Source organism: Aulonocara sp. 'chitande type north' Nkhata Bay, linkage group LG3, assembly GCF_057382095.1.
Source record: "Aulonocara sp. 'chitande type north' Nkhata Bay isolate Kocher_YH1m ecotype deep benthic linkage group LG3, A_spYH_male_GT1.1, whole genome shotgun sequence".
NCBI classification, from domain to species: Eukaryota; Metazoa; Chordata; class Actinopteri; order Cichliformes; family Cichlidae; genus Aulonocara; species Aulonocara sp. 'chitande type north' Nkhata Bay.
Window position 1 is genome coordinate 16,275,062 of NC_141346.1, and position 17,591 is coordinate 16,292,652.

Below are 17,591 nucleotides of genomic sequence, written 5' to 3' on the forward strand. Positions count from 1 at the left end.
GCGCAGGACCCTCAAGCTCCCAGGCCTCTGGTAGAGGACCTGAGCTTGAAGGATAAACCGCCCGCAGGGGCGTGCTGGGTGTTTTTTTTTTTATATATACACAGTGTTGGTCAAGTTACTTGAAAAAAGTAATCAGTAACTAATTACTGATTACTTCCCCAAAAAAGTAATCCTGTTACTTTACTGATTACTTATTTTCAAAAGTAATTAATTACTTAGTTACTTAATTACTTTTTAAAAACACGATTTACAACCTGAAGAGGTGATAAAGCGATAGATCTTTCAGCCCAATTCTACTTTTTCTACATAATCCATCATACAAAATGTAATCAAATGGAAAAGTCTCTTTTTTTAACTTGTTTTATCAGTTTTAATCTTTTAACTTTATGCATCAAGCAAAAATTTAATTATATGCAACATTCTCTGACTTGAATAAATTAGTTTAACATTTAAACCTATTTTCTACACATTCCAGCACATAAAATAAAATATTTTTTGTGTTTAAACTCACTCTTTCAAATAGATGCAAGTAAAACACAGCAGAAAATAAATAAAGTCAAAGACTCAGCGGTCCTGTTGCTCTATTTTCACCTACAAAGCAGGACTGTGGTAGGCGGAGGTTTACCCTGGTGCAGGTGTGCCGCGGTCAGTTGAAGAATCCGCGAGTTTCTCTGTGAATTTCCCATTACGTCGTTGCGCACTCGGTGCTTGCTTAGAAGTTTAGGGGGTTTTTTCGCTGTAAAAAGAAGTTTTCTTCCCACGCACGATGGACGCAAATGTTTTTGTCACTTTTTATGGAATCAAACTCAAAGTAAGGTCAGTACTTCCACGCTTTAAACGCTGCACGCTCATACTCTCTCCCACAATCATAGCTGGACTGGCCATCGGGCATTTGCCCGGTGGGCCGCTGGCGATTTTTTGTTTTTATGGGCCGATGGATTTTTCTTTTTTTTTTTTTTTTTTTTAGGAAGGGTATATATAATGAAAGGTGTTGGATTGGCCAATTGGTCATGATCGACTCTGGGCTGGACCAATTACAGCCGAGGAGGCCGGATGCACCCTCCCCCTCGTTTAGCAATCATGTGATTTTCGTGCATTGCATGCCGGGAACTCGTGGCAAAACAATCCAAGTACCGCATCATATGCAAGCATTTGCAGCACCGCAAAACGTTCATTCTCCGGTTCCAATACCTTCTTGTTTTTTCTTTGCAGCACAAAAAAGGAACGTACAAAACAAAAGGAGAACAATGCCGGTCCGTACAAAGACAGACTCGACGAAAAGACAAAGAAAAGATACGAGGAAAAAAATCAAAGGAGTGAAAAGGTCAGACCCTTACGAGCACACAGAGTGGACAAAAGACGTTAGCGTGCTGCCCAACTTTCACCACGCTCAGATTTATAATTATACGGTTCTCGGAGTGAGTGCATACACTCATGAAGTTTAGTAACTTCAGGTCACAGCAACAAGACCAGGTACAGTTTACCGACGGATGGGTACAGGACCTTGAAATGCACCGTGTAGAAAGTAAAGACCATCGTACGAACAAAGGTAAGTTTACCAGTCTCACAAATCGTCATCATAAATACACATTCGTTAACCGTTTATTAATATAACCTTTGAGCTCAACGGTAATTAATTAGTAGTGGAAATAATTTCTGGTAGCATTACAGAAATGTAGCAGTGACAATAATATTGTATGTTGTAATCGCACTGGACAATTAGTGATACAAAACAACTGTTTTATCTTGTGAATAAAAGTATATGTTTTTGTCAATGTACCATGGTAATAACAGAAGCGAAACACAATATTGTGTCAGGACAATTCACTATTTATGCACAATAAATAAAGGAGCATAGCGCGACAATTTCTGTTCACGCCAGACTTGCTTGTAACCTATATTACCAGTTATGTTAAGAAAAATGACGTATTAACTACTACAAAACACTGACCTTTGTGGAAATGCTTGGAGCAGACTAACATGTGAGCTGGAGTGTTCTGAGACGTTATATTTGGTATATCCAGACCATCCGTCGGCTCTTACTTCGGAAACATGGCTCAAAAAAATTCTCTTCAACGACGTAATCCGATAAAAAAAAAAAAAACGATTTACCCGTCGGCTTCCCGTGGCTGTCATGCAACTGGCTATTGCAGTTAATAATACAACAGCTTCTTGCCATTTTTTGGGTTTCTTTTTATCGCTGTCTAACTGAGTTCAATTGAAAGCCTGCGTGCGCTAGTACCTCTTGCCACAAGTTCCCAGAATCCTTTGCGGTTTTACCCTTGAATGACGTCACATTTTCAATCTTTATCCTGGTGGGCCGGTCTCTAGTCAAAATGCCCGGGCCGATTTTTTGTCCCTGTCCAGCCTTGCCCACAATCTATATGTGATCCATTGTTGATCTGCACACAGCTGTTGTCACTAACAGCGCACTCGCTTACGTCACTGTCGTGAGACATTCTCGCAAAAAATCACGGTTTTAGTAACGCAGTAACACAGCGTTCCTACGGGAAAGTAACGGTAATCTAACTACCGTTTTTGCAATAGTAATCCCTTACTTTACTCCTTAGTTGAAAAAAGTAATCAGATTACAGTAACGCGTTACAAGTAACGCGTTAACGAGATGGGCGTTAACGAGATGGGCAGTAACGCGTAACGCGTTACTGCCCATCTCTGTATATATATATATATATATATTGCATTAGCGCAGTTTGATCGTTAACATGTTGGCCGTCCAGTCCCACGCACGGGGCGATCTGCGGTAGCTCGTTAATGGAGATTTGCCATGTTGTGGTGTTAACGTCATTTCAGATTAACGCTGACAGCACTAGTGGGAACACAACGAATATGACTGCACATTTACTCCGACATCATCCTAGTGCAAAGACAAGTGGAAGCAGACAAAAACAACAAGCACGCATGCTACAAACTTTACCCGAGTCATTTAGACATTCTTATAGTGGTAATTGTCACAACATGTATTTTGATTGTAAGCAGTACTAGCATGTATCCTGAAAGTTACAGGCATTTTGATGCATGGGTAGTAACTTTATTCACGAGTAGCATTTTTAGTTAGCATGCTAAGCTAATACTCGTTAGCTAGTCGGGTGCTTTTTGACTTGCACTCAGCTCTAATGTTTCTCTATGAGATTGTAATTGTTCTAATTCTTTTTAACAGAACTGAATGTTGCAGTTGCTTTGCACACTGTTAATGAAGACTGTGTGCTGTTTTCTTTGTACCAGGTAGGTGCTGTTAAATATAAGTTTTAATTGATGCTGTTGATAGGAAAAAAAAATGATGAACAATGATCATTGTTTTATAATAGAAAAGCTGTTTTTATGTGTTATTGTTGTTGCTGGTTAGGAAAAAGGAGAAAAATAAATAAATAATACTGCTACTATACGATCACAGGTTTGGTTTCAGCTAGAACTTTTAAAAGAAAGACTTTGTTGATGTTGTGTTGTATAAATATATCTTAGTCATTTGTTAAGTGTTATGTTTAGAAAGAAAAAGGAAAAAAAACCTCCCAAGCTGGTGAACTGAATGTTGCAGTTGCTTTGCACACTGTTAATGAAGACTGTGTGCTGATTTCTTTGTACCAGTTGCCAGAATAAAGAGGGAGCCCAGAGTAAGGACAAGTCCAGCGTTGCAGTGCCGTCCTTTCTACATGGGCATATCACACCACTTGCACAATAGACTCACAGAACAGCAACAGCTACAATTGCACCCAAAATAGATAGATATAGATATCATCAAGAAATTTTTTTAACGTCACAGCTTTGTGTCTGACTTAAACTATTAATATAAAAATTGTGACTGAAGCATCATTGGATGTTCTGATTTATTAACAGACTATTTTAAATGTAATACTATAATTAATTTGTTCAGGCTGAGAAATGTAAAAACTGTTTATCCTCCATTTTTGTTTCAGTGTGAATGGTCTGTTGGCGTAGAGTCATCAGTTCATGATACTTTTTAACCGACCTGCTGAATCGAAGCTACATCTGCTTTAAACAACACTATATTTTGTTGTTTTGTAACACTTGTCCCTGTTGGTGCGGAGCCAACAGTTTGTGACGCGGTATTTTTACGACCGACATGTTGAATATGCATCTAACACACATCTATACAAAATATTAATTTACAAAGTCTGCTCCCTCTCTCTCTCCTGCTGTCCATGTAAATATAAACATCGGAACTACTCTCTCTGGCCGAGCTCAGACCACATTTAGTGCATTTGGTCTGATTCACACTTAGGAACTTTCTCAATTCTCAAGTACGCATATTGAGACAGGCCCATATACACAGAGAGAGAAAATGGCGGACACACTCGGCCTCGTTGAAAAACATTACAGACTGACTTTAATGGAGAAAACACAGTTTGTTGTGTGAAGAAATCAAACATGAGCTGAACATACAGTAAAGTTCCTTAAGACAAACTGTTAAAAGAGGAAACAAAGCAAACTTACAGTTTCTTCAAACACACAAACCAACAACAACCTCCACTCCACGAAGTTCAGGAAAGTGAAAGTAAATTTGAGCAAGGAGGAAAGAGGCGTTTGAGGACACCCAGGAGAATCGAAACACTGTCTGCTGGCAGGCCATGTTTTATTTCTGCTTGTTTTCCTGTTTGAAACACACACATGCATTGTTGTTCTTCATGCAGCGTTTGAATATTTCAACACTAAACCGACGTTTCTTCAAAGCTCATTGCAACATGTTGGAGTCATGAATGAAAGTGCTGACTGAGAGTGGATCACATGATGTTTAAGGCGTGTCATGTGACATTTTCAGTATTGCCACACATGTCTAGATTATCCCTGATATCATAACTGCTCAAACACTGATGATTATATTTGAAGAATTATTACTGATGGCAGCAAAGTTTGAATAGATCTCTGTCTGTACTGATTTGTGGTCCTCTGGAGGTCAAAACACAAACTGCATGATGTCACTGTAACCACCACAGTGACAGGAAGTGTTTTTAAATGACTGAAACACACTTCATTTTAATCCTTTTTTACCCTCCAATTTAAAAGTTATTTGTTAAAATGTTTTAAACTAAAACATGACCCTCAGTACATCTTAAAGAACATTCACTTACAAAAGTGTAGCAGTCAAACCTTCATAAGTGAGCTTTTATGTGAAAGAAAAAAAAAACAGGAAGTGCTTGGTAATTTGTGTCAAAGAAAGGAAACGTCTTCCCTTCTTTGAGTAGAGTGGTGACCGTCACTGATGGATCATGTATGTGCATGTATTTGTTCCAGGATGAGACAAGAATCACTTTGAGGTTGTATCTTGTGTAGGAATAATAAAAAAATATCTGCAAAAGCAAACATGCAGAGATCCCCCGTTGATGACACCTGATGATTAAGGGAACAGCACTGAGCAACTTTCGGTAATACCCTAATGTAAATCTCACAGCAGGCCAATGCAAACAAACCAGTACAGAGGTGATATGATGCTGTCTGCTTAAAACAATAAGGACATGATCTGCTGAACCAGTTGTATTTGAGAAAGGAGCAAAAGCCCAATAAAAGAGGCCCATTATTGGGCAAACAATAAATGTGTGTTAAGTTCAAACTGAGGAAGCATCACTGATGATCTTCTTGTATCCATGTTAGTGTTTAAAGTCCAACATCACCCTCTAGTGGCCATATATAAACCATAGTTGAGGATGGTGTTAATGTAAAATGTGAATCATAGGCTGTATCCCAATTCAGGGTCTGCAGCCTCAAAGTACGCAGCCTCAACGGTCCTCAAGGGCCGCGTAGTCAAAGACCACTAAGGCCGGAAGTGAGAGGCCTGTGAAATGGGACGGGCTAGCCTCCGTCGCGCTACCCAGGTTGCCCAGCAACCATCATACTAACAGCTGGAAACATGTCATACAGCTTTGTTTGAAAGAAATGAAGGAGAACATATTTAGTTTATTTGTTTCTACATGAGCTCTGTGAGATTTAATAAGTATCTGAGGCTGAGACCACAGGACTGTAAAACATGATAGTTGGGCTTCATTTCTGTGCTGAACAGTCATTTTAAGATTAGCTAGTAAATAACAATTAGCTAATGTTGTTCATGAGACTAAAGTCATCTCACTTTGGTAATGTAAATATAATATGGCCAATATTATAGTTATTATATTAATCATTATTAGTCATTACAGCAGGGAGTTTGAACTCCGTGTCAAACACTGAGTTTCAGTAAAGATTCAAGTTGCATTTATTTATATATATAAAGTCTTACACTCCCTTGCTCCACCACCACTAAAGCAGTTCATTAGGCATAAAGAAAGCTCAGACAGGACCACTCGAGCTTCAATCCGAGGAGACTTGTTTATATCCCACAGACGGACAGCATTTGGGCAGAACGTCCTCTCTGTCAAGGGAGGCCATCTGTGGAACAGTCTTCCTCAACCCATTAGAGAATGCTCGACATTCAATTTGTTTAAGGCAAAGGTTAAAAACTGGTTATGGACAAATCAAGTGTGTGATCATGTATGAGTTGTATAGTTTTAATGTGTTATTTGGGAACAGAATGGTGTGTATGTGTAAGTTTGGTGATGGAGTTTTTACTATGAATGAATGATGAATTTTTATGAATTATTATGTTTTTTTTTATGCTTAAGGACAACAGATGGAAATTAGCCCTTGGCTATAATCTGGTATGTTTACATTCATGTAATTTTTTTTTTTACATTTATGTTCATTAACATGCACTATCCTAAATAAAATAAATTAAATTCTATTTCCTATCACCTTAAATCTTCACTCAAAGACAAGTATCTTTGACAGTGTATATATAGGTGTATTATATATAAGAGATAAATATTGTTCGTTTAATATGTTGGCATTACCAAATTTGGCTCAATGTTTACATACACTGTTCCAAAAAATAGTAATGTCAAATTATTTTACTGTGTATTTTACAGTTGTGTACTGTTTTTCTAGAATATCATTACATTTACATAAGTAGACTGTGATCTGACACGTCAAATGTAAAATAACATAACATCACTGTAAATGTAATAAAACACAATTTACTTGTTTGTTAAATATATTTTGTTGTACATATGCATATTTAGATTGCAAAAATACATCCAGAAATGTCTCCCATCATTCCTTGGGACATGTGCTGCTGTTTAGATGTTCTTGTTTTATTGTTTATGGTTATGTTACTTCTAACTATCTTGAATGTTGTGTTTACGCCGTGGTGCAGCATCACTGACAGTTGTTGTTTTGTAGAGAGAGTGCTGTACCATGAGTAACTTCTGTTGTGCTGTTGTTGAACCTTGAGGCACATTGTAGCACCAGCAAGTGTTTTATTAAGGAGTTCCCCCTACCAGCTTGGGGTTAAATAACAAGCTCAATCTCTCTGTGAGCTTCTTTGTTAAGATTTCTCTGCATGCCACAATGTAAAACATTGCACGGTGTGCTAATTATATATTTTGAAAAAGAAATGTAGAGGTAGGAATTGCAATTAATATAAATAACATGACACTAAGCATCGGCCAATGAATGTGAACTAACAACAACAAGGTCGGAGGTATGGCTGCGACCGTAGGAAAAAACCCTAATATGAAGGTATTTTACTGTGAATATGACAGTAATGTTCTGTTCTTGTAGAATATCATTAAAGTTACGTAAATAGACTTTGACTTCACATTTTGAATGTAAATTAACGTTAAATCACTGTAATGTAATACAACATAATTGTCATGATTATTAAATGTATCTGTCTGTACATATGCATATTTAGATTGTTAAAATACATTCACAAATGTATCATGATTTCAGAAATATCTGTCCGTTATTTGAAAGATTGAACTGTTGAATTCAAATGTAATGCTATGGAAAAGTATATAACATGATCCCTATAAGCTTGTGTTACATCACATAAGTATTATTATCATTGGTGGTTAGGCCGTTCGTGGCTCAAGAGTTGGCAGTTTGCCTTGTGATCAGAAGATTGCCGGTTCGCGCCCCGGCTCGGACACTCTCCGTTGTTGTGTCCGTGGTCAGGACTCTTCACCTACCGCCTAGTGATAACCAAAGGGGCTGATGGTGCAATATGGCAGCCTCGCCGCTGTCAGTCTGTCCCAGGGCATGCAATCAATTATTATTCAAGTTAACTGTATATTTCTGTACATTTACGTATTATGATTCATATTTCCACATTCAGTGACCTTTTTTATAGGTAATTTCATTGTTTAATCACGTTAAAATGTTCCTAATTTAATGTCTAAAAGCACTTGGAAAAGGCAGAATCCCATGTCAAATTAGCGCAACAAACTCTATTTTCATTACTGAAAATAACCGTATTTTTATGGGACAGTTATTTTCTGTTATTTTACGGTCGTATTTTGGCGCCCCAGCTGCCGGAATATTACCGTTTTTTAAGATGTTTTTTTTTTCCCTATTTATAGATGATTTCATTGTTTAATCACATTAACATGTTCCTGATTTAATGTTTAGCGGCACTTGAAAAAGGCGAGATCCCATGTCAAATTAGCGCAACTACTTGTATTTTCATTACTGGAAATAACCGTATTTTTATGGGGAGTTATTTTCTGTTATTTCACGGTCGTATTTTGGCGCCCCAGCTGCCGGAATATTACCGTTGTTTTAGGATGGTTTTTTTAAAAGTGTGTCTTCAAAACAGTGAAAGGATGTTTTGCTTTTCTGTTGCTTTTTTTTCTTTTCTTCTCTTTTTCTCTTCTACAAATCAACAGGAATAAAGAGTCATGCTCAAACAGGGTTTTTAGCTGATGTTTTCATGATTGACATGTTTTTCTACTACAAAACAACAAACTGTTGGATTAAATAATGATTATAAATTGACTGTAGCTGTGTCTCGTCTGCAGTCAACTTGTATTATAATGTGCCGACAACGCCTAATCATCAAACTTCAAACAGACCTCAAGGATTGCTCTGCCATAGAGTTTTCAGCCGTCCATGTTGGAGTCTAATGAGTGTAATCGAGGTTTTAGGGAGAGTTTACAGTTCAGTGTGGGTAGCAGTGAGAGGGTTTTTTTAGTGTTGATGGAGAAAGGGGAAGTGCTAACATACAAAGGGCCAGAGAATTGAAAACAAAGTAAAAAGCTCACTGCAGCTATTGTCTGTGTTTTGTCACAACAGTGAAATCCACTCTTACGCTAAAACACAGACAGTGGCTACAGTGGTCACATATCCTGGTACTGTCCACATTCCAGCATCCCTCAGACATATACAGCATTTACTTCCACAAAGTTAGGAGACAGTATTTTGTAGGACTGTGAGGAAGCAAGTATCCAGTGGGAGAGAACAGCCCCTCCCCTTTGCTTGCTGTCTGAATGGAAACAAGCGTGAGGATGTACATTTGGGGTGGCTGTAGCTCAGGAGGTAGAGCAGGTCACCGACTGATTGGAAGGTTGATGGCTGAACCCCAGTCTGCATGTCAAACATCTTTGGGCAAGATATTAACACCAAGCTGCTCTCTGATGCATGCACTGGAGTAAGAATTTATGAATATTAGACAGAAAGCACTTGTTATAGAAAACAGTGCTTGTATGAATGCGTAAAGTGCTTTGAGTGCTGCAGGAGAGCAGAAACACACTTTACTAGAATCAGATTATTTACTATTTTACACATTTGTGGACCATAAATTATACTTTATACTTCTTTGAAATCAACTTGAAGGATGCTGCCTGCATGGACGCATGCGTGGTTGGTGGCACATCAGACCGTGCCACTGTTTTTGTGCAGTCTTTGGGCCATCACTCAATTGAGTTCAATTCAGTTTTATTTATGTAGCATCAAATCAAACAGTTGGCTCAAAGTTCTTCATAAAGCAAAGTAAGGACATTACAATATTGCAGAGAAAACGGCAACAATCAGAGCCACCATTTGGTGACACTGTCCCACTAAACCTTTAAATACAAGTAAGCCTTAAAATCTGAAAGTGAAGCACAAAGACTGAAGTGAAACTGAGTGTTAAACTAAATTTCCCACAGCAGCCATTGTCTGTGTTTTCATCCAGTGTTCTTAAATATTTTTTATTGTGGTTTTTCTTTTCAACTGTTCAATTCAGTGTTGCTTTCTTACCTGGATCTGCACCACTTGTTAAACGTTCAGCCTTTGACAGGCTCATAGATCATCATCTTCCAGTGACACACAAGCACGTCTGTGGTGGGTGAAAGCCCCTCCTCACTCGCTGTCCAGACGGAAACCTGTACACATGTTACTCTATTTATTAAAACCTTCTTCACATTAAGTTCTCTCCTCTGTGACGCACTTTGAAATGTTGGCTTTGGAAAGATAAAAAGACTAACATATTTAAAGGATCAAGTGGTCGAGAAATATCACTGTGTATTTTTTAACCCTGGTAATAATGTGTTAGATATTCATACATGTTTACATGACCTGTATGAAGGAACACTGTGGGAACTTTTCCTTCAACTCATCGTGTTTTCCATGGACGTCGACCGAGTGATGAAAAGACGGAGCAGGGAATATTCTGACTATTTGATTTCAGCCTTGGACTCAAATCTTAAACAATCTTAAAGTTTCTCAGTGCAGATTATTCATTGTACATTAGTCTGATTAATCTCTCACTATAAGATGATAAGTTCATCTAAAGTACCTTACAATGTGTTAGTTTTCCTTTGTCCTTCAACTCTGATGGAACAGCTGTGAGAGCTGCAGCTGGAAAATAAATTCCAAAGTAAAGAAAAACAAGTCTTTACACGACTGGAATCCAAGTTTATGGATGAGTCAGTTTCTCAGAAGTCCCTGAGGGGAAGTTAGTTGTGTTCATTTCAGTTAATGTTCATCAATATCAATCAAATATCAGCAAATCAACATTCCTTCAAGGTGTTTTATACTGAACCATAGAGAGAAAGTCCCACCTCTCACACAGTGAGCAAACATTTAGTAATGATAATAAAATCCCCCTTTAACAGCAAGAAGCCTCCAACAGCTCAAGGCAAATCAACAGCTGCGCAACAGCTGCTGTTTTTTTTTTTTTTTTTTATGTATCTAACGAACGCTAATATCAGGTATAAAGAGACAGCCAGCATCACATCAAGTCTGGTTGTAACAGTCGGACATCAGAGAAGATTTGACTGAAAATCAATTTGTAGTTTGTTGTCCACCTTATTTGTACAATTTGAAAAAAGTGTTTAATTTTAGTAACGTTTCTCATGAGTTTGTGATCTCAAGAGTTTGATAATGTGAATACAATGCCAGCTTAAGCCTGACAAAGTGACAAAAAAAAAAAAACATAACTACAAACTAAATAAAACTAATCTAAAAAAAAAACGTTTTTAATTTTGTTGAGCTTCATTGTTTCTCAGATTCATGCTAACTTCATCTGAACTCTGCTGCTGGCAACACCAGGTGAAAAACAAACTGCAGCACTGAATGATGAAAAACTGGAGTCTAGGATTTGCTTCTGTAGATCTTTATCATTTTAAACATGTTGAGCCCACATTTCACTATATGAAATGAAAAACAAAGTCCTGCCTGTGGACCATAACGTTATTATACCCATTAAAAGCTGATATAAAATATTGACTTTGACCGTCTTTCAAACTACTACCTACAAAAGCACAAATCAGACACACTGAGTCTATATTTTCTTGTAGCTTATGTTTATTTTCAATGTTTATATTGGTAAGGTTGTTCAAACTTGCTCTAATATTTTCACATTAAAGCCTTACAGCTATTCGCAAAGAGCTTTTAATATGAAAGACACGCAGTAGAAGAAGTATTTTTCTGTACAGTCTAAGGAAAGAACAGTGTTGAGTCTTTAGCTGTCCTGATGAATTAGCGGTGTAAATGTGAATTGTTTATTTATGGCCACTAGAGGGAGATGTTTGACTATCAAATAACCAATGACACTTCCACAGCACACTTAAAACAGTGAGGATTTGCACTTCCTGATAAGATGACATTGTTTTATTTTAATTAACTGTGGATAAAAAACTATCTTCACTTAAGTATGTTTTCATGATGGGATTAAATAAACACTGTGAGTGTTTGGGCTTTGTGACCAGGTTAAATGTAACACTGATCGTCTGATCTGAGAAGTTTATTACTACTACTACTATTGTTATTATAATTATTGTTATGATTATGAATCAATAATTTGGGGTCATCGAATCTATTTAATTCTATTTTTTCTTTCCTGTGTTGCGGGAATTGCCGTCTTGTGTGTGACTGAGTGCAGTAAGGAGTGTATGTGATGTGTGTGTGAGCATGCGCGTGAAGGAAACGCAGGGAGTGGAAGAAAAAGAGAGAGAGTGTGTCATGGGTAGAGAGGGCGACTGGGAGCAGCGTTCTAACGGGCTACAGCCTATGCAGTGTGTTTTCGAAGTGTGCAGTACTGTTATTAAAGCCTCATCTCTTCAGTTCTCTCCGGTGCCTCGGCTGATTTCTGTCTGCACTACTCCACAAAAGTGAAGGGAGTTAACCCCGAAGGAGGAAAAACTTCGGCCCTGAGGAAGCATCTCCCCTGACTGACGGCGAGGAATGGTTAACACCTGTAATTCAGTAATTAATCTGTACTAAATCAAAGAGGGAACACTCTTTGTTTTATTTTTATTATTATTATTATTATTATTATTTTAAATTCTCCTTTCTCAAAAACAGAAAATGAAATTGTAGCTTGGCGGAGAAACACAAAAAACCTTATTTCTTTTTTTTTCTTCTCCAAGACAAGAAACTAAGTTTTAACTTTTCTGCCTTATCACCTAAAGCAAAGCAGACAACCCATCTCTCAGCTGGCTCTGAACTTATCATCTTATCTTCATCAAGGTCGCATGGTGAGAGCTACTTTAGAAGTCACAGTACTCCTCACTCAAGCAACATTTCAAAAAACAAAAACAACAACAAAAACAAAAACTCAGCACAGAGAACAACAGCCAGGACACAACTGAAAATGCTATTCTTCTTTGTTCTCCTTGAACTTTAGAATAAACTTCATCTGCAATAGTAAATCATATGCCTAATCATTATGGGTTTTTTGGGGGGGGTTTTTTAACTTTATTTAACAAACAATGAGTATACAACATACGAACAGATGAAGTATACAAAACAACAGAACATGAACACAAAAAGCCAGGGGTAAAAGAAAAAAATAACAATTATAAGAATACACACCAAAATTCACATATTGTTTTGAGAGCCTTTTTGTTGGTGGAGTCTGATATTGATTGTATGTACATTTCCACATCCTTACAAAATGACAGAAATATGGTGTTTTGTTAGTAAACTCACATTTATGGATAAAAAATTTAGCTAAAAGTATTAACAAATTTATCATAAAAAAACATTTATCATACTTCTTGGGGAACTTAAAGAAACAGAATAAAACATTTTCCCATCGTAAAGAAAACTCCCTTAAAATATGGACAATAACAAACCTGCTAAATTCCTTCCAGAATCTCTGTGTAAAAGAACAGTACCAAAAAAGATGTGTCACAGTTTCTGGATGATCCCCACAGAAAGTACAATTAGTATTTATGTCCCTTTTAAATTTTACCATGTAGTGACTGGCTGGATAACATTTATGTAGAATTTTAAATGAGACTTCTTTTACCTTATTTACAATCAAATATTTATGGGGGATCATCCAGACTGTCTTCCTGCCTAATCATTATGTGCCACTGATCCACAAGGGACACAGCCTTTGAATTGGGATGGCCTTCGTCGGGTAGCTGTGACGTAATCAGCCTTAAAATGCAGCCTTTAAAGCTGCAGACCCTGAATTGGGACACAGCCATCGAGGCTTTGAGCCACAGTCCTGCCTGTTCACATTTTATTCTGTAAAAACTAAATTTCCACTGCTTTTATAACCTTTAGTGGGGAGAACATAGCTAGGATTTAATGATTTAACAAATCTTTTGAATCCTTTGTCCTCCACAATGCTAAATGGCTGGGTGTCCTCAATCACCATGCTAACCAGGTCTTCATCTATTTGAGATTGTTCTCCTGAGGAAAGACAACGAAAACAAAGCACAAATATAAATATCACACACGTAGCGTATTACAGTTGTATAATATTGTTATATCATTTAGTAACATTACTGCATGCTATATTATCATTGCATTTGATGGCTCACCTGGTCTTGATCCACAATCGGTGTTCCCCTTATTCTCATGCAAAGCTCTGTAGGGCCTAAGCATGGATGAGGTGTTGTTGTTATATCCCAGCTCCCTGGCACATAGCAAACACTTCACCTTGTACAAAAGTAAAGCCGCTTAACATAAATTGTATTGCACCATCAGTATTATGAAAATACATCTTCTGTAGAAATTTACATACCTTGTTGGGAGGAATAAGATCAAAATGTTCCCACACAGGGGAGGACATCCTCCTCTTCTTAGCTGGCTCCATTCTCTCCTGACTTTCTCTCCTCACTCTCATAAACCTCCAAACTGTCTCCAAACTCTCACTAACCGCAACTCTCCATCAAACACCCACATTTTGAATGAAGTCTGAGGGGTTTATATCGCTGTCATAGCTCGCGGCAAAGTCCGAACCACTTCCTGAACCAGTCACGTGGTACAGCCGGGCAGCGGGGCTTCGGACGTCATCATTTTCAGCTCCTCCCATAAATGAAGCAAGCCTCAATACACGCATCGCGGAAACGCCCCCTCAATTTCTCGACACAAGCTTTGACGCCTCGATACAGAACGTCACATCACTACTGTTGGCCACATGTCGACAAAGTTATGTGACATTAGCGATGTTTGTACTTTCAGCGTTTACTTTGTTTTAAAGCCTTTAAAATATAATAATCAGTGTTGGGTAAGTTACTTTAAAATAGTAACTTAGTTACATTACTAGTTACTTCTCTCAAAAGTAACTCCGTTACTTCAAGTTACTCGTTACTTTCAAAGTAACTAGTTACTAGGGAAAGTAACTTTGGTTTTACTCAGAATTCTCTTGTTAATGTGTTTCTTCCATAACGTTGCCAGTCTTCTAGCTTGCTTACTTGCCACATGTGCACTGTGCCACCTACCAATAGAAAGGAAAAGATAATGTGCACATTTCCACGAGAGAAATCCCACGCCTGGACCGTCATTGACTGCTGCCATGATTCTAGCCTACGTCACAGCGTCATGTGCGCCTTTTACATCCAACACAAAATCTGCAGTCGTGGTGCTTTCGATTGTACTCAGAACTCGGAAATTCTGCCTTCTGAATAGGAAGATGTAGGCAACACTAGACTGCAGATGAGCTGCATACAGAGCTGGACTGGGACAGAAAATTGGCCCGGGCATTTTGACTAGAGACTGGCCCACCATTATAGGAAAAATCATAAAGCCTTTGAATGAAAATAAACACTGTTGTGACAGTGATGTACACTGTTTTGATGGTATATATGCATCAATCTATCAATCGTTTGTTGTAAGATTCAGATAATTATTTTTTAAAAGCTAGACATTTTAAATGAGAATAAGAAAGAAAAGTATTTCTTTGTGCCCCCCTTTCCCTGTTAATGACATACATGCCCCCCTGGCAACACTTTCCTAGATCCGCCCCTGCACAGTTACCAGCTGTCAGCTACCTAAAAAAGGATCCTGGTGTTATTTGTCTCTCAGAAACAGTTCATAACTTCCCTTCAACTCATTCATGTCACCTAAAAGGTAAACCTGTTTCTCCATCACCTGTTCAGCTCTGATGATCCAGTAAGGACATCTCCTGGTTTCATCTTCATGTTTCCCTCTCACCAGATAACCAAACTGATATCATGACCAGCAGCTTTTTTGCAGCTGTGGCTCCAGCAAACATCAGCTGATACTAGAAATTAATATTAAATAAATTCTAACAATAGCTGATCATGCTTAAACGTGCTGCTGTTGTTTAGCGCGACATCCGCTGGTTTCCTCTTTAGGCGCAAAGTGGGCGATAAACAAACAAGAGAGCCAATCAGCTGATCATTGATCAGTTTTCATGACTGAAGTAGAAACGGGAGAGGGAGGGGGGAGAATGAGAGGAGAAGAGGCAGCTGTGCAGCGTAAAGACACAGAATAACTCCAGCTTTGTGTCTTTTTCACTGTAGCTGAATTACGGGACAAACTGTTCCTTTTCACCTCAATAAGAAACGCGCAATATTTTCTCTGAATACCAGGCGGGACGGTTGGCAACTCTAATAACTTATGAACAAAATAAAGTTCAACATCAGTAACATAGCACCACCCAGCTGTATAGAAACTCCGTCATGCTAGCTAGCACGCAGTACGAAAAAGTCAGAATAACGAAAATAAACTCCACCTAAACTTGGTTCATATCTGACCCAGAGAGACTGCAGGTCATAACTTCTTACCTGAAGTTCAGTTCACACTTGGACCGGCGGCCGCCTCAGGTCTCTTTTCCTTCTGCGCCCCTTTTCCTTCATCCACCTGCTGGCCTCCACCACTTGCTAATGTTACTGAATCTGTGGAAGCTCCGCAATAGCCACCACACGAAGTAACGAGTAACGACCCTATCTAAATCCCAGTAACGAGTAACGCGTTCCTGATTTTGGCATAATAACTAGTTACCGTGCTCGTTACCACAATAATAACGTAGTTACTGTAACGCGTTACTTAATAACGCGTTAGTCCCAACACTGATAATAATACAATAGTCGACCTTAATCTTACAGATAATGTGATGATTTTGTGGATAATTAAAGTCAGTCATATATCCACAAACACAACAAGCTGAAAGTCAGTGATGCTGCTTGGTTTGCAGTCCTGAATATCACGGCACAAGCAGTATTCACTGCACTGTTAATGTTAGCTGTGTTATATTGCTGCCTGTTCGGTGGCGTCGAGCCAAATGGACTTTAACGTGTGTTTGAACGAGCTGACGGTTCACTCGTTAATGCTGGGTTTACACTGTGCGATTTTTGGCCCATTTTGAGACGATTTTTGAGTCGTGCGACCGTTTTGGCGATCGGCCCGAGTTTGGCCTTCATCGTGCATCGTTTAGTATACGTGGGGTAACGAGAAGCGATTAACACCTCACGACCAGCTCCCGATCATCAATCACTATCTCCCTGACAACAGGGAGATAGTGGCTGGAGTGAGGAAGTGGGGGTCCTAGGAAACTGGGTCACGGGTGAATGAGAAGATTCTGCCACAGACGAAGACAGAATTAACATCTAGGTAAGGAGCTGGTGACTGAGAAACGTTTGCTGGTGAGTTATTTTCCTTACTTGCAGGTCCGGGTTTGAAAGCTCTGAGGAGGGAAGTAAGAGTTAACAGAGAGTCTGGGCGTAGGGCAGACTGGAAGGCAGGCAGGCGAGCAGGCTGGCAAGCAAGCATATGAAGAAGTGCAGCAGGAGCCCAGGTGAGACCTAAAAATAAATGTTTGTTTCAGTTCTATGAAGCTGAGTATTTTGGATTAGTAGCACTGCTGTGTTTGTTGCATCATATTGCTGTAATTGTTTATATGCTTTATATATTCTGAGGTAAGTTGATCTATAGTGTTACATCATATTCTATAAGGCTGTTATGTGTTTGTATACTTTCTGCCCAGTTTGACCCATTTAGCAGGACCAGTATAATATTGGCCATATTATACTTACATTACCAAAGTGAGATGGTTTTAGTCTCATGAC

General features: G+C 38.5%; 2 protein-coding genes across 3 annotated transcripts in view; both read right to left on the reverse strand.

Annotated features, from left to right (window-relative positions):
• LOC147334190 (protein NLRC3-like) overlaps positions 1-4,652 on the reverse strand; it is a 29,730-nt gene extending 25,078 nt beyond the window's left edge. The window contains exon 1 of one of the 2 annotated variants that reach the window (XM_086286443.1): positions 4,471-4,649. The gene's annotated coding sequence lies outside the window, so the exon portion shown is untranslated. Of the gene's footprint in view, positions 1-4,470 lie in introns of both variants that reach the window. The other variant, XM_086286444.1, reaches the window with a different exon arrangement.
• Positions 1-17,591, reverse strand: part of LOC147334189 (coxsackievirus and adenovirus receptor homolog) — a 261,856-nt gene that overhangs the window by 33,912 nt on the left and 210,353 nt on the right. The window lies entirely within an intron of this gene.